The following is a 24660-nucleotide window of genomic DNA, read 5'->3' on the forward strand; positions in this document are numbered from 1 at the left end:
GATGCAGCTATAAAAAAGTATTCCAAACTCCAGTGGGTCATGGCAAAAGATTCTACTTATATGTAATCAGGACTAAATATTCACTGGCAACTTAATCACCTAATTTTTTTGTATTATTTCTCCATTTTCATAGAATATATAGTAAATATAAAATATTTAAAATTTGATCCCTTTATAATTACTGTGTAAAGAAGGAATATGACTCTGGAGATGTGAAAGTAGGAGTAGTTAGAGAAACTATAAATATACCTTTGTTTTTCATTATAATTAAGTATACTTAATTCTTACAAGTAATAATAATTAGGGCATTTTGAAATGTTAATGCTAGTTTGTGTCATAAGTTCATAAGATTCATGAGTAATGAAATTAGTGTGCTTAGATCTATAGACTGTAAGGTTTATTTCTTTTTATAATGAGAACCTATTACTTGTTCTGTTTTTTTTATTTTTTAATTGGAGGAAAATTGCTTTACAATGTTATGTTGGTTTCAGCTGTTTGACAATGCAAATCAGCCATCACTGTATGTATCTCACCTCCTTCGTGAGCCTCCTATGCACCCCATTCCATGCCTCCAGGACATCACAGAGCACAAAGGCTGGACTTCGTGAGCTATACAGCAACGTCTCACCAGCTATCTGTTAATATAGCATGATGCTGCTTTCTCAGTTCACCCCACTCTTTCCTTCCCCCACTGTGTCCATAGATTCATTCTCTAAATCTGAATGCCTCCAACAGTACTGATTAACTTGTTCTGGTCTGAAGCCTTATAGAAATATGGCCACAAAAAGTATGGCAAGATCATCAGTGTCAAAACATGCTGTTATACATAATGTTATTGTAACGGATGCTAACTACTGACAGTAATCATTGTCATGATTATTAATGCTTACTGGGTTCTTATTCTGTATTTATTTTTTATTCTCATAAGATCTCCGTGACATCAGTACTACTTTCCCATGAACATTTAAGAGAGCTAACATATGAGAAATTACCGTCCCAAGTCTAGAGATCATGAATGTAACTACCATGCAATCCTACCTCTCACTATTTGTAAGATAAGACAATGGAGAGCCTCAGAATTGTGCCTTTTTAAGGCTCACACTTATTCCCTTTTACCATCTCTCATTACTTTCGCAAACACCTACCTTCCTTACAGGTTTCAGTATTACCAACTTGTCTGTTCAACATGGTTTTTCTAGCATTCCTCATACATTGTTTAATCCAGATCTTAAATGAATATATTAAGTATAAATTGCTTCTAATTCTTTTCTAATATGAAATTCTTATGGACACTCCACAATGGTAAGGAAATGTTCAAGTTACTTTGATTAAAATCAAATAATATCTCAAGAAAACTATCCTCAAAAGTAGGCTTATTAAGTAGAATTTAGCCACCTAACTTAAGGTGTTTCTGGCATAGTGTGAAATACCGTTTCAAGGTAAGATGGTACCTAACATAGGTATCAATCCCAAATCCAAATCTCTGGATTCTTTTCCTTATTATCTAGTAGTTATCAGTAACTAAGTCACTTATTTTAAAGTACTTTTAAAAATCCCATGCATCTACTTTTCTGCCATATTGCTGTTTGCCCTGTAGAAATAAGACCAGTTTTGCAGAGTGGTTATCAAGAGGCCAAATACACAAAGCCAAGTTCAGGCACATTTTGAGGTGGGCTGTGTACTAACTGGTTGACTTGGCTGAGGGATTGAGGTTGGCAAGGCCAGAGTATAGTAACTGATATTTTCTGGGAGCCTAAAATCAAACCAGAGATCACTGAACATGTGCCTGTGTCTGATTCTCTGTGATCCCATTGACTGAAGGCTGCCAGGCTCCTCTGTCCATGGGATTCTCCAGGCAAGAATACTGGAGTGGGTTGCCATGCCCTCCTCCAGGGGATCTTCCCAACCCAGGGATCAAACTTGTGTCTCTTACGTCTACCTGCATTGCCAAGTGGGTTCTTTACCACTAGCACCACCTGAGAAGCCCTCACTGCACCTAGCATGTGAGGTGCAAAAATAGCAACAGTACAGTATTGGTCAGAGATGAAATCAAGGACCCGGAGCTATAGGTTGCCGAGTTGGGTGCTTGTAAATATACAGGAACTCTGATTTGAGTTGGAACAAACTAGGAAATGACATAAACACCAAGAGGTAAGAGTGACTTATAAAGAAACTAGGTAATTTATAAAAGAATTATTACAAGTGATCCATTTGATTGTTTGCTTTAGTAGATAAGGTATATGGATGTGTCAGACTGTCTCAAAGTTTGGAATAGATTAAAAATACTTTTATCTCTAGTCAGTGTACCATTCACTTACTTCCATCATATTGAAATAAAAGCACATCTTCACTTTTTAATAATAGGAAATTTCATCACTTTGTCCTCTTTTCTAACAATTGTATACACAATGACAGGATTGATTTTTAAGTTTAATTGAATGTAGCATCTCTCCATAGCTTAAATGATGAAGTACTTTCTTTTCTTGCAATTTTTTTGTCCAACCAATAGCAACTAAATATTGGCATTATTTTCCAACTTGTCCTAATATTTATTACAACGCCACAATTTTGTATATAAAGCCAACACATGATTAGTTATCTCTTCTTAGACATCTTTATTATTCCTTAGTAGAAATCTCAATGTCAAAAGAATAAAACTAATGTTTCATAAATATGGTTACCAAAGTACATGAAAATAGTTTTTTTATGAATTCAATAAATATTTAGAAATCATTGGTGACACTATTACAATCTGAAGTTCACAAAAAATCTTAGGATATAGTTGCAATGTATGTACTACATTTTAAAAAAAGGAACAAAAAGAAAAAATATCAATATCTAGCAGTTCTTATGTTAGCAATGTATTTTTCTTTATTCATTGACTATAAAACATTTGTTATGCACTAAAAACATATTGTTAAGATCACTGGAGAGAGTGTTAAAAAAAGAGAGAAACATTGAGAGTCAGATTAGTAAAATTAGGTATCAGAGAACCTGGTCCAAATCCCAATTCTGCAACTCATGTAAATAATCTATTTTTAATTATAAAATTTAGGCTTGGGTCAAATGATCCCTAATAATCCTTTGAGATCTTCAGTAGTACTCAGAGCTAAAATTCTTTAAATTGACAAGTTTTAAAATTTTTATTAGTTACAGAGGGAATAAGCAAAGGCATAAGACATAATTTACATAAAATTTTGCCTGGGAGACAAAATAAATTGGCATTTTAAAAAAGTTTCATTCACCTATGAGAAACTGTACACCACAGAGAAATTTTGTGACAGGTCATCACACAACACTGCTGCTCCCTTGCCCCATGCTGGGTAATTGGTGCAGAACTGACTCAGAGGAAAGATCACCACCTACTGTATCACCCATAACACTTCCTGCAGCACCTGGGTTTTTCTTGGAATGTTTCCATCCAAATGTAGATCATATCTCTCCTTGATCTGTTTGCAAAGGCTGATAAGATCAAGCTGGGGTGTAGTGGCTCTGGGCCATGAATATATAAAAGTATGTTTGTTTTTTTCCCTAATAATTACATAAAGGATGATTTAATCACTGGACTGGTCACTAACATATGACCAATTAGGATTTCTTGAAACAGAATTTCCTTAATGGTTTCCTGGTTGTAAATGAACTCACCAATTTCCCATTAGGATTGATTTTCGTCACAAGCTTTAACACTCAAGATCCTCATAATTTTTTTTTTTTTTTTTATGTTCTGTGAAAGAGTGGAAACTGACAAACTGACCAAATTCTGGTAAAGGAAAACAAATGATGTTCTGGTCATAGGAAATATATTAAACAGACTTTGGTAAGTGGTGCTATTTCTGTAATGCTGATATTTTGAGAGAAAGAAGCACAGATTTTTCTTTTCTTTTCAGAGAAAATAAAAATCTGTTCTTTGCAGAGAAATCTGTAATTCTGTGGATGGTACTTTAGCATCACTGTTTATCCATTTAGCAATATTTTCATTAGCCTTGAAAAGATGCAGAAAACTAGTGTGCATTCTATTAAGTAAAACCAAGCATTTTATTAAGTGAAACTATTTGCCACGACCTTCTTTAAAATGATACATTTAAATAGATTTAATACTTGAAATGTATTCAAAAGTCTTTACTGATTGTGTAAAACATACAGATTGGGTATAGTCTTCAAATAGCCAGCTCCTTTTATGAAAAAGAAAATTAAAAAAAAAAAAAAACTAAGAGAAAAAAAATCTCCCTGATTTTCCAGTTTATTTCCTTATATAGAGACGCTTCCCTTTTTTCTTTTGGCTCTGTGAGAGAAATAATGCAGGACAGGATAAGGTCAACACCCTTCAGAGAAATACTACCAGGAATACATCTTTATAACTAAACACATTGAGTTTAATACAGCAGAGGGAACGTCATGGAACAAGGCCCACACACGTTATAGAAGGTAATCTGCTTACTCAAAGTCTACCTGTTAAATGTCAGTAATATTTTAAATATCTTCAGAGTAATATCTGTAGATGGTACGTGGCCAAACAACTGGACACCAAGCCAGTTAACAAGTTAACGTTACCTGTCACAATGAGTAACCATGTAGTGTCACAATAAGAGAGTATTAGAAAGAATCTGTTACAGAAATTGGAGGGCTTTTGTAGGTGATTTGGGGGAAGGCTTAAGGAGGCCACAGTGGTCAGCCTGGTGCTGTAAACTGGATGCTTAGAGAAAGTGGGACAATTTTATGATTGGTATTTCAATACATCTTATTTGTAGGAAGAAGAGGCTAGGATGAGGATAAACCCATGATTGATAAAGAGTGAAAAGTTACTCATTTTAGCCAAAAGAGGCAAGGCGAATGTCTGTTATTTTGTGGTGACTTGTTTTAGCCTGGACTTTGGCACAATAAGTGGCCTGGCCTTGTTTTGTTTCACTTTGTCTTGGACTCAAAGTAATCTTGTTTGAGGTTGGTATTCTGTGAGACTGTTTTTGGTCAATGGGAGAACTACATGGCTTAGTGGAAAGCATTAGGCCAGGATCTGAAGGTAAAATGGCTGATTTTCTTTTTTTTTTTTCTTATTCTCTTTTCTTAGGAGTTTGACATTTTTTTGTACTTCTCTTCAAATTACTGGTAGTAGTTGGTTTTGTTTTACTACACTCTCAAAACTGACATTTAAAAGTAGGTATACTTTATTTGTTACATGGAACCTGATATAAAAGAGAAATATTTTAGTTTATATCTTCACCTTCACTCAGCTTTTCTCAGTCATTTTGCATTCCTGTCAGTACCATTGCAAATTAGTCCATAGCCACAGGACTAGACTGAATAGATACAATATTTTTTTTATGTTGTAGGTGGATTATCTGTTGCTAATTCAGCTTTACTAACAGCCCTTACAAGTTTCCCTTTGAACTCAGACAAGAATCCCTTCTGTCTGTGGTTCTCTGTAGTTGGCCAGTGAAAGGAACACAGTGCAATTTGAAAGACAGAATAGAAGAAATATAGTGGACAGCTGTATTTTGGAAGTGACTGCATAGCCACAGAAGGTTCTCCGGCTATATTTGAGAGTCACTCACCTGACTATGGCACAAGAGAGAATTCATAGGTGCTTTACAGTTTTTCTTGAGAATTGCAGTAGTTATTCTTTATACTTTTAAGAGCTACCCAGTTTTGTGCCTCAAGCTCAGATCTTCAGTAGCTTCTTCACTGATGTTCCAGCTGCTGTTCCTTAAATTTTGCTCTCCAATTCTTCTAACATTTCTTGGAGCCCTAATTCCTATGTTATATCCTTTGTTCTCCAGATCTTAAAGGTAGCAATGTTTTCTTGACTGAATCCAAATTAATGTAAAGCCCACTGGCATTGCTACTCTATTTTCAAATAGATTCATGCTTCTGCTCTATTTTAGGCCACTCCCTCTACAGAGTCGGAGAAGGCAATGGCACACCAAACCAGCACTCTTGCCTGGAAAATTCCATGGACGGAGGAGCCTGGTGGGCTGCAGTCCATGGGGTCATGAAGAGTCGGACACGACTGAGCGACTTCCCTTTCACTTTTCACTTTCCTGCATTGGAGAAGGAAATGGCAACCCACTCCAGTGTTCTTGCCCAGGGAGAATCCCAGGGACGGGGGAGCCTGGTGGGCTGCAGTCCATGCAGTCGCACAGAGTCGGACATGACTGAAGAGGCTTAGCAGCAGCTCTACAGAGTTCATTGTGTCATGTATGTGTTGATGGTACATTCAGAGGGTGGACACATCTGCTAGTAACCTCCAATCAAAGATGGACCAAAAAATTCTTTCCAAAGTTAATAAATGTATTGTCAATGTTATTATGATTTTGACACTCAATTAAAAATACTGTAGAATATTAATTTGACTCTGAAATGTTGATCACAAAATGGATAGCTGTAAAATTTCAGGTAGTGGTGAATTGAACACATATTAATATCACTCCCTCACAAAAGCAGACTAACATGACAATAAAGATCTAGATTCACAAGAATAGAATGAATATGAGAGAAAAATTGAGAATCTGACACAACAGATTCAAAAAATCTGAAACTTAAAGCAGCAGTGAGAAATAGGAGGCCAAACCGTTTGTACTGCACATCCCCCAGACTTTAGGAATTGGTGTCCCTAGGTCACTTGTCAGTTGACTAGAGAGAAAAGTCTGTTAACAGAAGATTGGTTAAAAGCCTGTTTATAAAACATGTAATTGTTCCAATTTTTTACCCTACTATAAGTAGCTAATTTATAGTCCCATGCTGACAGGAGACTGGAGGCTTGTTTTCTGGAGAGAATAAAGCAGAAGATCTGTGAACTGTTGCATACTCTGTACAGTTGAGTGTGAAGCATTAACTAAAGTATGTATATTTAAAGGAAGGGCTGAGACATCCCCTCTGCCCATCCATCTTCTTTCTCTTAGCTCTCAAAACATTGGTTCCAGGCAGAAGACTAAAGAGTCTGCAGAATCTAACCACACCAAAAGACAAAACATTAAGATCCTGACATAGGGATTTTCCAATGAAAATGGCCCAGTCGGATCATTTTTCAATGAAACCCACAGTTGACCACCCACACCCACATGCTCAGAACTTCCAAACAGCATTTTAATCCCCTACTCTTGAATATAAGTAGCAAACTAATGATGAACAGATATCCGAGAAAATTCTTCAATATGGAATTTAGTGAATAATCTAACAGAGGGGAAAAAAGTATATAGGGAAAAGCAAACTTCAAAAAGTAAATCATTAGTATCCTTAGAAAGACTTTGTAAGCTCATTTACTGAGTGTCCAAAGTGTGCCTTCCAGTTTAAAAGGGAGTTAAGTGCTGCAAAGAGGAGAGACTAGAGCATGATTTGAGGTCGCTAAGAACAGATTGCATGCACACTAGGCTTGAGTGGTACCGGGAAAGGGCACAGGCTCAAGCTTTTTGCACTGTGTCAGTGCCCTGTGGACCTCAGATCTACTCTGCAGCCCATGTGGTTGTAGAGCTGTATACAATCTTTGTGCTGTAGTAGAAGGACTTCATTCTCTCCTCTGTAAGTCTGAAACACAGATTCAGACTGTACTTAACCAGAAAAAGAGGGGTAATACCTTAAATCTGAAACAGGGAATGATATTCACACATGCGGTAAGCTCAGCTAGACTGGGAAGATCTTTTATTAATATCACTTGGTAAGGAAGGGTTCCAGGCCCAAAGTCCATTCTTACATGGCCAAATGGAGGTCAAAAGACTGAGTGCTCAAAATTACCTTTCCCAACAGATATACAGGAATATGAATTAAATATAGTTTGGTATATAAAAGGGATATTCAGATAACAAAAGAGAATAAGAGGAGCATTCAAAAGAGTGCAGCATCCAAATAGTAATAGTTCCATAAGAAAAGAACAGATGAAAACAGAGGGAAAAAGTGGTCAAATGATCTCTGTGTTTAACAGATAAAAACAGAGGAAAAGAAATGATCTCTGTGTTTAAGAGTTATCGTTAATAAACCAAATGCCCAGAGCAAACCATAAAACAATCACTGCAAATATCAAGGAAAATATATTTCCTGCTCTAGGTTGTTATTTTTTATTTTAACACAGACTGTGTGAATTATAATACTGGAAATTCTATGTATTTTTTTTGTCAGCAGATCTCCTTCCAGGTGAATCTAAACTTTGAGTAGAGAGGCTTTTTGGCAAAAAACATGTAACAGCTTTTCTTCCCCCTTTCTTTTGTGCTGAGCAAGTGCTCTCTAAAAACACATGAAATCCGAATACCAACTTACACTGTTGAGTACACAGCAAGTGACACTTATAAATCCAAGTAATAATAACAATAATAAAAACATAAAAAAGGAAAGGAAATCCTGGCATGAACAGCGGAGGCTTGTTAAGGCACTAATGGTGTGAGGGCTGCATGTGAGCAAGGAGTGTGACGGGTGAAAAGGAAGTCTATATTTCCTGCATTATTAACTCTTTAAGTGTGGATGTAGCAATTGAGATAACAAGACTGGCCTTGGGCAAACACTGAAGAAGGCCAGATTTGTTTTCCCCCTGCATCCTGCCCACTTTCTATTCCGTGTACTGTTTCTCTCCCATTCCCATTCTCCTTACAAACCATAACTCCACAGGTGCTTTCAGACTTCTTGGGACCTTCTGATTGTGAATCTTGACCTTTATAATCCTGTGTGTCTACCACACAAAGAAACATTTTTGACCCTGCCATGGAGATCCTCTGTAGTCCCCATGCAAATGTATCTGTAACCATCTCTGGTTCTTTTTTTTTTTTGCAAACATGTACAGATTTGCTCAAGTCTTTTCTGTTTTATTTTCTAGGAAACATTTGATTCCAAAGAGCAACAACCAAAACCCAAAGGAATGTATCATCTTTTGTCTTGTACTAGAGTAATGCCATCTCACAGACTCAGCTTTCAGATATGAGATTATACCATATTTATCTTTGTATACTCTTCACTATTTCTAAAAGTGTTTTGGGAATAGTAGGCAAAGATGGATATGTGGAATTAATATGAATTGGACTTCCCAGAGGGCACAGTGGTAAACAACCCATATGCCAATGCAGGAGATGCAAGAGATACAGGTTCAACCCCTGAGTCAAGATGATCCCCTGGAGAAGGAAATAGCAACCACTCCAGAGAGTGGTAGCCTGGCAGGCTACAGTCCATGGGGTCACAAAGAGTCAGACACGACTGAGCACATGCATGCATGCACACACACACACACACACACAACTAAATTAATGAAACAATATTCCCATAGAGATTTTTGGGGAAATGGATGATCTTTTGGCATCTGTCATTTAGATATATTTTGATAATTTTCAAAATATTCTTTGGCTGCATCACTCTTCAGTAAAGACTATCAGAACAGACGACTATAGTACCTGATCTGCTTTGGTGATTGTTTCATGCTGGTGGTGGTTTAGTCACTAAATTGTGTCTGACTCTTGCGACCCTGTGGACTGTTGCCTGCCAGATACCTCTGTCCGTGGGATTCTCCAGGCAAGAATGCTGGACTGCATTGCAATTTCCTTCACCAGGGATCTTCCCAACCCAGGAATCGAACCTCAGTCTCCTGCATTGGAGGTAGATTCTTTACTGACTAAGCTACAAGATTGACTCATAGATACCTCCAAAGGCTCTTGAGTCTCTCTGCATCATTTTGACCCTCTGTGCCCTTGCTGCTGCTAAGTCGCTTCAGTTGTGTCCAACTCTGTGTGACCCCATGGACGGCAGCCCACCAGGCTCCGCAGTCCCTAGGATTCTCCAGGCAAGAACACTGGAGTGGGTTGCCATTTCCTTCTCCAATGCAAGAAAGTGAAAAGTGAAAGTGAAGTCGCTTAGTCGTGTCCAACTCTTCGCGACCCTATGGACTGCAGCCTACCAGGCTCCTCCATCCGTGGGATTTTCCAGGCAAGAGTACTGGAGTGGGGTGCCATTGCCCTTAAGTCCTGTTTTTCTCCTTGAACTCATCCTGCTTCCTTCTTCCTTTCTAAGAAGTACATGAACTGTCTTCTGTACTCATTTTTTGTGGTGTTCATTTGCTTCTGGGAAATTTTGTGATCACTTGGCATCAGCAAAAAAAAAAGAAAGAAACATGAGACAGACCACATGATAGATAGTTCTGCAGTTAATGACATGTCTTATGTGAAGCATTGGACACTATATTATGTTGTTTGTAAGGGCACAATCTCAAGGGAAATTGCTATTCTGTTTGAAGGGCTGTTAATAAATATGGATATAGTGTCGTCTTTCCCCACAAAACTACCATCCCTTCAGGGTATCTGTTAACGAATTCAATATTGGAGGACGCTGAGAGAAGCACTGTGAAGGGAACATTTGCTTATGTGAGTTTTGTCCTTGTTTTCTTTGGGAAAGAAGGATTTCCAGGAAGTTTGATAAGATGGCCATTTCCTATTGCACTGTCATGACGAACTTAGAAAGATACCATCCAGGATGCAGGTGTCCAGGTCAAAGGAAATAAAAGGGAAGTTCAAAAGCACTCCTCCCATAGTTGCTGATTTTATATCTCTATTAGTATGTCATGGGGAGTTTCTATGTGAGCATATTGCTGGAAATTAGGCAAAACTTAAATTGCATTTCGCGCAAATGAAGCAAGTTAAAAATGTCTCTTAAAAATTCATTTATACTTAATATTATAATGTTCATTTAAATATTTGTTAAGTGGATATATTTCATATTAAGTATCCTTTTTACACACACATATACACAAAATTGGAGCAAGAGTAAACTTTTGGAAGTGATGATATATTTACTACCTTGATTGTGATAGTAGCTCCAGGGGTATATGTAATATGTCCATATTCACCAAATGGAATACAATAAATATGTGCAGCATTTTTGTATATCAGTTCTACTTCTATAAAGTTAATTTTTTTTTTATTGAAATTGCTGTTTTCAACACAAAGCCCTTTTATTTACATTTTTTTAATTTTATTTTATTTTTAAACTTTACATAATTGTATTAGTTTTGCCAAATATCAAAATGAATCTGCCACAGGTATATATGTGTTCCCCATCCTGAACCCTCCTCCCTCCTCCCTCCCCATACCATCCCTCTGGGTCGTCCCAGTGCACCAGCCCCAAGCATCCAGTATCGTACATCGAACCTGGACTGGCATCTCGTTTCATACATGATATTTTACATGTTTCAATGCCATTCTCCCAAATCTTCCCACCCTCTCCCTCTCCCACAGAGTCCATAAGACTGTTCTATACATCAGTGTCTCTTTTGTTGTCTCGTACACAGGGTTATTGTTACCATCTTTCTAAATTCCATATATATGCGATAGTATACTGTATTGGTGTTTTTCCTTCTGGCTTACTTCACTCTGTATAATAGGCTCCAGTTTCATCCACCTCATTAGAACTGTTTCAAATGTTTTCTTTTTAATGGCTGAGTAATACTCCATTGTGTATATGTACCATAGCTTTCTTTAAAACGCATTTAGAAAGAAATATAAAATATTTTTTTCATATTCAAAATATTGATTTTATTTTCAAATAACTTCATACTTCCTGAAAAGTAGCAAGAAGAATGCAAACAACTGCATACCATTTACTCACAGAACCTTTTAAAATTTCAGTTGTGCCCTTTATATTGAAAGCATCCAATCCAGGATCATACATATACCCAGTTGTCATATCTTTCTAATCTGCTTCATCTAGGAACCTTCTTCAATGGTCCTTTGATTTCATAGCCTTCATGTTTTTCAAGATTTCAGGCTATCATTTTGTGAAATATTCTTAATTTAGGTTGGCTTGATGTTTTCTCATAAAGAGAGTCAGATTATTTTTTAGAGACATTTTTTAGAGACATTACTTTGCCAACAAAGGTCCGTCTAGTCAAGACTATAGTTTTTCCAGTGGTCATGTATGGATGTGAGAGTTGGTCATGTATGGATGTGAGAGTTGGACTGTGAAGAAAGCTGAGCACTGAAGAATTAATGCTTTTGAACTGTGGTGTTGGAGAAGACTCTTGAGAGTCCCTTGGACTGCAAGGAGATCCAGCCAGTCCATTCTGAAGGAGATCAGCCCTGGATGTTCATTGGAAGGACTGATGCTAAAGCTGAAACTCCAGTACTTTGGCCACCTCATGCGAAGAGTTGACTCATTGGAAAAGACTCTGATGCTGGGAGGGATTGGGGGCAGGAGGAGAAGGGGACGACAGAGGATGAGATGGCTGGATGGCATCACTGACTCGATGGATGTGAGTCTGAGTGAACTCCGGGAGTTGGTGATGGACAGGGAGGCCTGGAGTGCTGCGATTCATGGGGTCGCAAAGAGTTGGACACAGCTGAGAGACTGAACTGAACTGAGAGATATATCAGGCAAACAATACTATGCTTTCGTTTTTATGCATCTTATCACGTAGCACATAATTGTTTCTGTCTTAATGTCTTTGTTTCTGTCTTTGTGTTGTGTTAACTTTGTTCTCATAATTAAGATGTATTAGCTTTCTCCACTCTTTGCTTCCTAATTAAGAATTCTGTGTAGAAGTAATTTGAAACTATATAAATACCCATTTCCTCATCCCACTGTCATCTATTTTTAGCAGTCATTGATGTTTCTTGCTTGAATAAATTGTGGCTAGGATAGTGTCAAATCATGATAGTTGTCGTTAACGTCTACTTGTACTTTTTCCCATTTATTTATAGATTTGCTTATTTATAACAGTGTGTTTTCATTGATTTCTTTTTTATTGTCTGTTAGTATCATTATAGAAATAAATGGTTAGATTGACCTTTCTTTGGCCAATATGAGCCCCTTAAAACTGACTTATGAATCCTTTTATTATACTCCTGTTTTTCTTTGAGTTGTTCCTTACTGTCCCAACAAGATATTTCTGGCAGTACTAAAATCACCTGTTTCTCTAGTAGTCTATGGTGCTTTTTAGTGGAGAGGTGGTACTTAGAAGTTGGTAAGCTCATTATTAATGTGCTGCTCCAATGTCAAAAATCTTCTAATATGTGTGCCTTCATTCTCTATCATTGAGAAACTTAGTTTCCAATATCCTCAATGTATTTAGTTTTTTGATAAATTCCCTGTGTGTGACTAATCTCCCAAAACTTGAAGGCTGCCCTTACTACTTCAGTCTGACACACAACCTCTGCATGGGCTGTCCTGACCACATCTGCCCACACTAACGAGCTCAGTCCACATGAAGCCTGTGCCTGCCGTCACTACTACCCCAGCCTGATGTCTTTTGGAAACAAAAGAGGATAAAGGAGAAGGGTTAAGGTAAAGAGAGGATTAAAGGCAGGAGAAGAGTGAAGCAGGGAAAGAATGTTCGTATGCTAAACTTCGCTTATATTGTAGAATAGACTGAAATATTCCAAGCTGTGTGAGGTTTAGATAACAAAAACAGATATACATATTTTATAATTATTATGCTCTTCATATTGATAATTGAAATGTTGCTAAAACAAAACTTTCTAAAACATAAAAATAATTTTCTAAAGTAGATTTATTTGTTGAACAACTGTGAGGGGAGAAAAAATTATATGTCTTATATTCCAGACTGAATTTCTTAGGTATGTCATTTTCTACTTATGGCATTTTCTACAAATGTTAAAAAAATTATAAAAATGTCTTTGACTTTTCTTGTTCAAGAAACACATATTATCAAAATCCCAGCATTTCTCTGTAAACACAGCTTTCCATGATTCCATTATCCACCACTGGCAAGGTCTTAGAAATAATGACACATCCACTAGTATTTAACAGACACATGATGAGCATAAGCTCCAGTCTGATCAGTCAGTGAACTAAATATAAAAGGAATGCTTTATAAAGTGCCATTTAGATTCCAGTGTAATAGAGATGTAATGCATATGTCAAGTTATTGAGTTGTCAACTTAAATAGAAGCCAGTATGTCATCCAGTAATTATTGCTATTTAGGCCTGAGGCATTAGTGCTAATATTAGCATGTGAGTGTTAAGTATGCAGAGTACAAAAGGAAAAAGATGAGATTATATGAAGCAAATCCTAAAGAATTCATTCTGTTACTAAAGGACCACAATCTATCCTTTAGATTTGTGCAGGCATTTTCAAATCAGGAAACATTTTGTAAGAATATATCATCCTTTGGGGGGAAGAAAGACAACCAGGTGCAAACATTTACCTGTCATTTTTGGAAAATGTTAGCATATTATTATTACTCTACGTAGTTAAGTTGCTTGTGAAATCATCAGAAATCTATATGAATTTAAATTTGGTGGTTCAGTTTCTGGCAACAATTTTTTGACCGATATTTGCAACTGCACAGTTTTTTTTTTTTTTAAATCCCTAAAATACAACTTCATATTTGACTAATATTTAAAACCTAACCTTTAGTCCGATAGAACTCTCCTGCAGCATTTCACCTGCAGGAGCTAGGAGATTACACACACATACACACACACACGCATATAAATACTAGGTCCCTCTTACAAGCAGAGCATCTAATGTAAAAGCACAGTCACTCTTTCAAAGAGATAGATTGAAACCTGCTGTTTGTAAGTGTATTGTATATATGCGTAGTCCAATAAAAGAAAAGAGAGGAAAAAACACACTCTGGTATCCCTTTCTGGCCCATTCCTAAAGAACATTAAGTAATAAAAGAATCCATGTGAAGATTAAGATAAAATCTAGCAGGACCAACACTGTCTTTCCTAATTCGCTATGCAGACAACAGAGTCAGCAAAAAAAGATTGGACTATTTCCAAGTGCTTTTAAAAGCACATACTCTTTAAAGCAGAAGGCGTCTTTACGTGAACAGACACCGCCATGTACACACTATCCCCATCCTGGCCTGAATTTTATTCTAATGAATTAAAACCACACGATGTGGGACCACATTCTTCTAAAGGAAGGTTTCTATGTATTTAACAGTAGGCTACACAAGGCAAAGAAGAAAAAGGCAGAGTCTGTCTGTAAATAGGTAGATGATTTTTTACTTCCGCTTGGCATTTGTACATGTTGCAACGCATGCTTTCCAGCGGCTCCAGTCCTCTCCTTCCATCAAGGTTCAACTCAACCATCTTCTCCTCTAGGAAACCTTTCCTTTCCAGAAACACGTCCCAAGGTAGCATTAAGCACCTTTCTTTTGTCTTCTAATTGCATTTTCGAGTATACACTTCTTTGGAAACACTGACCACTTCTGTATACTTCCTTCACTAAACTGTGAATTCCAGCACTGCAGAGCCAGTATGTTGCTTGTCTTCCCCATGCCTATTTCACATGGAAAATGGTTACACTGAGGATCAGTGTTAAGGCTGTAGTTTTTCTTAGTCTTTATTGAGATAGAGCCTCTGCATTCCAAAACAGGTTTAGCTAGTTTTTTTCTCTTTAGAGAAGTAGAGGGAGATTAAAATCAATTTTCATTTTCATTGTCTTCCCCTCTATTCTCCTATACACAAAACACTAAACCACATAAAAAGAGCTAAAGAACTTGTAACTACAAGTTTGATCTTAATTATGCCACGTAATTTGGAGGATTTTTTTTAAGAAAAAAAAATGAGAAGCTTCCCACAGACAATCTCTCCCTACTCATTTCCTGGTATTTGAACATGTTTCTATAGCAATAAATATAGTTGTTCATTTTACCCCATTAAAGAGATGTTCAAGATACAAAAGATGAAAATGCAAATATCTTTGTTTAAATGCCAGGTACTAGTTACTACACATATAGTCAGTGAATAACAAATTGGTAGTGTTATATGTTCAAAGGTTGACAGGAAAGATTAGGTTAAAGAAGATTGTAAGTGTTCAAATGAAGAACATATTTCCACATAGAAGCAGTCAGGGTGGTTCAGGGATTCTTTGCCTAACATGTTTGTTCTTAGCTGAGTAAGGATACATCTCACTATGGTGAGAGATACCTCTTATGTTTTAGTAGTTTTTAGTACCACAGTTCCTGAGATCTAGAGAAAGATATCTAAGATGGATTACATTGTTAAAATGCCACTGATATTTTTCTCATTTTCTGTAATCTTATTTATCCCATGGTTACAGTTCATTTCCTTTAATTTGAAACCCTAAAGTACAAATTAATGCACATTTATACATACCCTGTTGTCCCCTCCAAGAGTGCACAACAGAACCTTGTGCACCAGGACCCAGGAGGAAGGAACAGTGACCATATAGGAGACTGTCCCGTACTTGCCTGTGGGTGTCCGGGAGTCTCCAAAAAGATGTGGATTGGCGATGGCCTGCTACAAGGTTGGAGGCATGGGCTGCAGCAGTCCATGCATGGGATCTTTTGAGGGAGGTAACCATTATCTTCATAACCTCCACCATAGTTTGGGCCCAGGTAAATAACAGGGAGGGAACACAGCTCCACCCATCAACAGAAAATTGGATTAATGATTTACTGAGCATGAACCTACCTATCAGAACAAGACCCATTTTCCCCCTCATTCAGTCTAGCCCATCAGGGAATGTTCATAAGCCTTTTATCTTTCTCTGTCAGATGGCAGAGAGACTGAAATACACAATTACAGAAAACTAACCAAATTAATCACATGGACCACAGCCTTGTCTAACTCAATGAAACTATGAGCCGTGCCACGTAGGGCCACCCAAGACAGACAGGACATGGTGGAGAGTTCTGACAAAACGTGGTCCACTGGAGAAGGAATGGTAAACCACTTCAGTACTCTTGCCTTGAGAACTCCATGAACAGTATGAAAAGATAGGACACTGAAAGATGAACTCCCTAGGTCGGTAGGTGCTCAATATGCTACTGGAGATCAGTGGAGAAATAACTCCAAAAAGAATGAAGAGACAGAGCCAAAGCAAAAACAACACTCAGTTGCGGATGTGACTGGTGATGGAAGGAAGGTCCAATGCTGTGAAGAGCAATACTGCATAGGAACCTGGAATATTAGGTCTATGAACCAAGGCAAATTGAAAGTGATCAAACAGGAGATAGCAAGAGTGAACATCGAAATTTTAGGAATCAACGAACTAAAATGGACTGGAATGAATGAATTTAACCCAGATGACCATTATATCCACTACTGCAGGCAAGAATCTCTTAGAAGAAATTGAGTAGCCATCATAGTCAACAAAAGAGTCCGAAGTGCAGTACTTGGATGCAGTCGCAAAACCAACAGAATGATCTCTGTCTGTTTCCAAGGCAAATCATTCAATATCCCAGTTATCCAAGTCTATGCCCCGAACAGTAAGGGTGAAGAAGGTGAAGTTGAATGGCTCTATGAAGACCTACAAGACCTTCTAGAATTAACATCCAAAAAAGATGTCCTTTTCATTATAGGGGACAGGAATGCAAAAGTAAGAAGTCAAAAAACACCTGGCTGCTGCTAAGTCACTTCAGTCGTGTCCGACTCTGTGCGACCCCATAGACGGCAGCCCACCAGGCTCCCCCATCCCTGGGATTCTCCAGGCAAGAACACTGGAGTGGGTTGCCATTTCCTTCTCCAGTGCATGAAAGTGAAAAGTGAAAGTGAAGTCGCTCAGTCATGTCTGACCCTCAGCGACCCCATGGACTGCAGCCTACCAGGCTCCTCTGTCCATGGGATTTTCCAGGCAAGAATACTGGAGTGGGGTGCCAAAACACCTGGAGTAACAGGCAAATTTGGCCTTGGAGTACAGAATGAAGTAGAGCAAAGGCTTATAGAGTTCTGCCAAGAGAATGGACTGGTCACAGCAAACACCCTCTTCCAACAACACAAGAGAAGACTCTACACATGGGCATCACCAGATGGTCAACACTGAAATCAGATTGATTATATTCCTTTCAGCCAAAGAAGGAGAAGCTCTATATAGTCAGCAAAAACAAAACCAGGAGCTGACTGTGGCTCAGATCATGAACTCCTTATTGGCAAATTCAGACTTAAATTGAAGAAAGTAGGGAAAACCACTAGACCATTCAAGTATGACCTAAATCAAATCCCTAACTATTATATAGTGGATGTGACAAATAGGTTTAAAGGGCTAGATATGATAGATAGTGCCTGATGAACTATGGATGAAGGTTTGTGACATTGGACAGGAGACAGGGAGCAAGACCATCCCCAAGAAAGAGAAATGCAAAAAAGCAAAATGGCTGTCTGAGGAGGCCTTACAAATAGCTGTAAAAAGAAGAGAAGCAAAAAGCAAAGGAGAAAAGGAAAGATATAAGCATCTGAATGCAGAGTTCCAAAGAATAGCAAGAAGAGATAAGAAAGCCTTCCTCAGTGATCAATGCAAAGAAATAGAGGAAAACAATTGAATGGGAAAAACTAGCGATCTCTTCAATAAAATTAGATATACCAAGGGAACATTTCATGCAAAGATGGGCTCAATTAAGAATAGATGTGGTATGGACTTAACAGAAGCAGAAGATATTAGGAAGAGGTGGCAAGAATACACCGAAGAACTGTACGAAAAAGATCTTCACGATCCATATAATCACGATGCTGTGATCATTCACCTAGAGTCAGACCTCCTTGAATGTGAAGTCAAGTGGGCCTTAGGAAGCATCACTATGAGAAAATCTAGTGGAGGTGATGAAATTCCAGTTGAGCTATTTCAAATCCTAAAAGATGATGCTGTGAAAGTGCTGCACTCAATATGCCAGCAAATCTGGAAAACTCAGCAGTGGCCACAGGACTGGAAAAGGCCAGTTTTCACTCCAATCCCAAAGAAAGGCAATGCCAAAGAATGCTCAAACTACCGCACAACTGCACTCATGTCACACGCTAGTAAAGTAATGCTCAAAATTCTCCAAGCTAGGCTTCAGCAATAAGTGAACTGTGAACTTCCAGATGTTCAAGCTGGTTTTGGAAAAGGCAGAGGAACCAGAGATCAAATTGCCAACATCCGCTGGATCATGGAAAAAGCAAGAGAGTTCCAGAAAAACATCTATTTCTGCTTTATTGACTATGCCAAAGCCTTTGACTGTGTGGATCACAATAAACTGTGAAAAATTCTGAAAAAGATGGGAATAGCAGACCACCTGACCTGCCTCTTGAGAAATCTGTATGCAGGTCAGCAAACAACAGTTGGAACTGGATATGGAAACAACAGACTGATTGCAAATAGGAAATGTAATACATCAAGGCTTTATATTGTCACCCTGCTTATTTAACTTATATGCAGAGTACATCACAAGATATAGTGGGCTGGATGAAGCACAAGCTGGAATCAAGATTACCAGGAGAAATATCAATAACCTCAGATATGCAGATGACACCACCCTTATGGCAACAAGTGAAGAAGAACTAAAGAGCCTCTTGATGAAAGTGAAAGAGGAGAGTGAAAAAGTTGGCTTTAAGCTCCACATTCAGAAAACAAAGATCATGTCATCTGGCCCCATCACTTCCTGGCAAATAGATGGATAAACAATGGAAACAGAGGTAGACTTTATTTATTTGGGCTCCAAAATCACTGTAGATGGCTACTGCGGCCATGAAATAAAAAGGTGCTTACTCCCTGGAAGAAAAGTTATGACCAAACTAGACAGTATATTAAAAAAAAGAGACATTACTTTGCCAACAAAGGTCCATCTATTCAAGGCTATGGTCTTTCCAGTAGTCATATATGGATGTGAGAGTTGGATATAAACAAAGCTGAGCACCAAAATTTGATGCTTTTGAACTGTGGTGTTGGAGAAGACTCTTGTGAGTCCATTGGACTTCAAGGAGATCCACCCAATCCATCCTAAAGGAAATCAGTCCTGACTGTTCATTGGAAGGACTGATGTTGAAGCTGAAACTCCAATACTTTGGCCACATGATTAACGGAGCTGATGATTTGAAAAGACCCTGATGCTGGGAAAGATTGAGGGCAGGAGGAGAAGGGGACAACAGAGGATGAGATGGTTGGATGGCATCACCAACTCGATGGATGTGAGTCTGAGTGAACTCTGGGAGTTGGTGATGGACAGGGAAGCTTGGCGTGCTGTGGTTCATGGGATCGCACAGAGTCGGACACGATTGAGCGACTGAACTGAACTGAACTGAACTGATACATACCCTGTCTTTTGAAGGGTTTATCCCAGGACGGATTAGATTATGTCTTTTCTGTCTTTACATAAGGCTTCTTTTGATGTGGAGTTTTGTTGCTTCACAACCTTAAACTTGGTTAACAAATGTCAAAGAATTTTGTATACATAATCATTAGGAAGATTGTTCTTTTGGTTTTTTGTTATAAAAGTCATGCACATGTTATAAAATAAAGTGAGAAACTTTGTACACCTGGGAAAACTTCAGTAACATGGGAATTATCTGTTTTTTGAAGATTAAGTGACTCTTTTTGATGATAGTGCTTTTAATTATACTTCATTTCTTCTTTCATACTTACTATATTAAAGTTTTTTATTTCTTCTAGGGCAAATTTTGGACTATTTCTACTTTGTACAAGTCATATGTTTTCCCTGTATATCATATTCATTACCTAGTAACATGTAATGATCTCAATTTTTTAAAAAGTCATTTCTTTATGTTTAGGTATTTTTTTAAATTGTATATATTTTCTCTCTCCTTTATCTTTATTAGAATTTTAAAAGAATTACCTGCATTTGTCTTACTGGTATTTTTAAAGAATAAGCTTTTAAACTTTAATATTCTATTTTGATTTCATTAATTTTAAAGTTCAACTTTTTAAATTCCCTTTCCTAGTTTCTAGTAATGAAACTTGAAAGTATTTTATTACTGTTAAGAGACAAAGCAACTATTATTTTCTATCTTTTAATATGGAATATGATATCTAATATTTAAAGGTTTAAGCCTTGTGTCTAAGATATTTCAAATCATCTTTTATTTAATTTATGAAGTTAATAACGTTTATCTCAAATATTCTGTAAGTCATTACAGAGTTACAGAAATGTTAAACAAGAATAAACCTTTATATGTCAGTAACATTTGAAAAAATATTGATCAGTATGCCATAACAAGTTTTTTTGTTTTTTGTTTTAAATGCTGATACACATCTGCTCCCATAACTTTCTCATCTTGATTGATGTATTTTTCAGGAATAAGTTCATATGCCAATGAAAAGGTTAACCTGTTGGGCTTCTCTGTTTAAAAATATAAAGTGACATCCTTTGACCTGCTCTTGGCTTCTTGTATAACAAGAATGTGTGAAAGATAGCAACAGAAAAAGGAGGTCAGCTGGAAGAAGGGAAGGATGAAAAAGGATTCTGTAATTCACCACAATCTCGTGGTATCTTCTGAAAATATTCCCTTCTGCTGTCCCCCATAGAAACATCATGTCCCTGCCCCTCCTTCCCAAAGCCATAAATTATCTACTTTGGAATAAATATAATTCTTATTTACATAATGTTCTTTTTTAGGTTATTGTAATTAAAAATTATGTGACTCTTTTTTTTAAATTTTATTTTATTTTTAAACTTTACATTATTGTATTGGTTTTGCCAAATATCGAAATGAATCCGCCACAGGTATGTGACTCTTTTACAACTTCTTTGAGGTATAATTTGTGTATTATAAAATCTATGCATTACAACTTTACAATTCAGTAATTTTCAAATAATATATAGAATTGTGAATCACAATAAGCAATCATAAAACATTAAAGATTCCTTTAAGCCTTTTTGCTATTAATCCTTTTCCCTATATCCAACCTCCAGGTACATCACATTTTTCTTGGTACATTCCTAGGAGTGGAGCTGGTGGATCATATATAAATTTATATTTAACTCTTAAAGAAACTACCAAACAGTTCTTCCATGTTAGCTCTACCATTTCACCACATCCTCACGCTTGCCATTGTTGGCCTTTAATTATAGCCACACAAATTGGTATGTAGTGGTTTTAACTTTCGTTTTACTAATGATTAATGATTTTATGCATCTTTTCATGTGCTTATTAGCCATTCATATATCTTCTTTGGTGGAATGTCTGTTCAAGTCCTTTATTAATTTTTAAAGATTTAGTTATTTGTCTTCTTATCAGTTAGCTGTAAGAGGCTTTTCATTTTGTTTTGTTTTGAATACATCCTGTTTGCAAGTTTTAATCAAATACATAATTTGAAAACATTTTCTCTTTGTGATTAGTCTATTTTTAATGGAGTCTTTTACACATAAAGTTTTTATTTTTGTTGAAATCTTGTTATTTTCTTCTATAGGTTGTGCCTTTATTGTTGTATCTAAGAATTATTTGCCTAACCCAGACAGTCACGAAAATGTTTCATATATTTTTCTTCTAGAAGTTTTATAGTTTTAGCTCTTAAATTTAGGTCTAGGATCCATTTTAACTTCATTTTGAAAAGTGTTGTTCATTGTGTTGTTCAAGTGCTGTTCAAAGATCTAAGTCCATTTTTTGTATGCAGATATCCAACTGTCCAAACAGCATTTGGTATAAGAGACAACCTTTCCCCCACTGTGTAGCCTTGGCACCTTTATCAGAAATAAATAACCAAACATGTAAGGATTTATTTTTAAACTCCCAATTCTGTTTCATTGATTCAAATACCCCGTGGCCAATACCCCCATTACCTTTTTTATTTTTTTAAGTACAAACTATTTTAAAGAAAACAAGATGTGTTCTGGATTTTAGAGAGAAAATGATTGTATATTCTCTTATTACAATTTAAGAGAAATATTAGTCAATTACATCGATTTCCTGTAGAGAATTTCATTTACAATTTAGTAATCAAGAACAAGCAGATCATGTTTGGATTTAGTCACATAGCATTTAATCAATGACATTCATTTTTTTAAATTTATGTACATATTTGACAAAAATCTATGAGGTATCTATTATGTACAAAGCACTAAGATCTCCTTACCATGTTGTCTTGATTTTTGTAGTTTTATACTAAGTTTTGAAATCAGATAATCTAAGTCCTCCAACTTTTTTTTTTTCCATTTTTAATGTGACTTTGGCTATTCTAGGCCCTGTGAATTTCTATATACATTTTAGGATCAGTATATGCCCAGAAGAAAAGTCTGCTGAGATTTTGATATATAAATAGGTGTTAAACAGACTTATAGCATACTCTAGGGAATATAAACTTTTGTTTATACTTCGTTTTTATTTTGAATAGGCATTTACTTTTAATTGCTCCTTACATTAGTTTGACAAAGAATTAATTGAAATCTAAAACCTAATTTAGTGACATGCCATAGCATTAACACTCTAACAATAAGAAGGTGACAATAATTCTTATAATATCTACATGCCTAAAACACTATTATGTTATATAATGTAAAGAGCAAGAGATCAAGTGCTGGAGACTTTGGTTCAACTCATATATTTGCCACTTACTAGATGTGTGACCTTAGGTAAGTAAGTTAGCTTCTTGGAAACTTGACTTCCCCATTTGTAAAGTTTGATATTGTCATTCCAGCTCCATTTTTGCAATAAAATTGCTATAAGAATAAAATCAGATACCATGGGAAAGCAATTTCAAAACTTGTAAGAACACTCTGCCACTTATTCAAATGACTTTGTACAAGTCACTGAATAAATTCATGCCTCTGCTAACTAATCTGATCATGAGAGTAACAGTAGGTATTTTTCAGAGTTTGATCCACATAAAGAACTGAGCATATTGGGAGTCTGGAATATTGCTTACACTCAGTAAGCATTAGCTACTTCTACTACAAATAATGATAATAGAAATAAAAAGTATAATAAAATAATTGGGAATAATACTAACCTACATGCAAGAAAGGCTGAATATTATGTAAGTCTCTTAAAATTAGTTGATGAATTTGAAGCAAATGGTTTAACCTTTCCAGGACTGAGCATAATCCTAAAATGAGGGTAATAAACAATGTGATCTCAAATACTGTCCTTGTTCTGAAATTCAGACAATATGTTATCATTATAGGGACTTAGTAAATGAATGTTAAGTGCATCTTAATAAGTATTATGTATTAACCCTCTCTCAGCCTTTATATCATTGCCAATTTCATTTATATATAATATATACAGTATTATTCTCTGCTTCAAAAGAAAAGATTAATCTAGGGAATTATATTTAAAGCCATTCCATTGATTTAATTTTCCTTTCTATTGAAATTTTCTTGGAAGAATAAATTAATAACCTCCTTATAACTATATAATAATGTCACCTTGGTGTTTTTGTAACATGATTAATTCAGTTAGAAAAATTCCTGAATTCTCTATTCTTAAAGATGTTACTTCAGTTATAACAGTAAGACATTTCTCTAATAAAACTTCAAGGCTGAGCAAAATTCTCATTCTCACAGATGAATACATTTATATAGAAAGGTATTTATTGCCTTCACACATTCTTCCCTTATATTGTAAGATGAAGAAAGTGAAATAAAAATGATTGAATATTTAAAGGCCCTAGTTTGTGAATTGGAAAGGCTGCAGAAGAGATATCCGTAACAATGGAACATGCCCAATATGACAGATTCAATGAATCAAATATTTAAAATATCACTGTGCTGTATGTAGAGGTACACTACGCGAACTGTCATGTACAGATCTACAGTAAATATGAGGCTTGTAATATTTATTATTTAATTCTTAAAAAAATAAAGACAGGTGTCTTTGGCAGCTTGAAACAACATTCATGTCTGTGCAACTGCATTCTAATCACATTTAACAGATGACAAAAGCAGTCATTACCTGGAATTTTTCACTTGATGGTTCTGTACCTTCTGGGGACAGGAGATAAATGAAGGAAAGCCGACACCTTCAGATGTTGTCTTGATTAGTGTTGACATTTTTCCTTGG

This window comes from Bos indicus, chromosome 4 (assembly GCF_029378745.1).
Source record: "Bos indicus isolate NIAB-ARS_2022 breed Sahiwal x Tharparkar chromosome 4, NIAB-ARS_B.indTharparkar_mat_pri_1.0, whole genome shotgun sequence".
NCBI classification, from domain to species: domain Eukaryota; kingdom Metazoa; phylum Chordata; class Mammalia; order Artiodactyla; family Bovidae; genus Bos; species Bos indicus.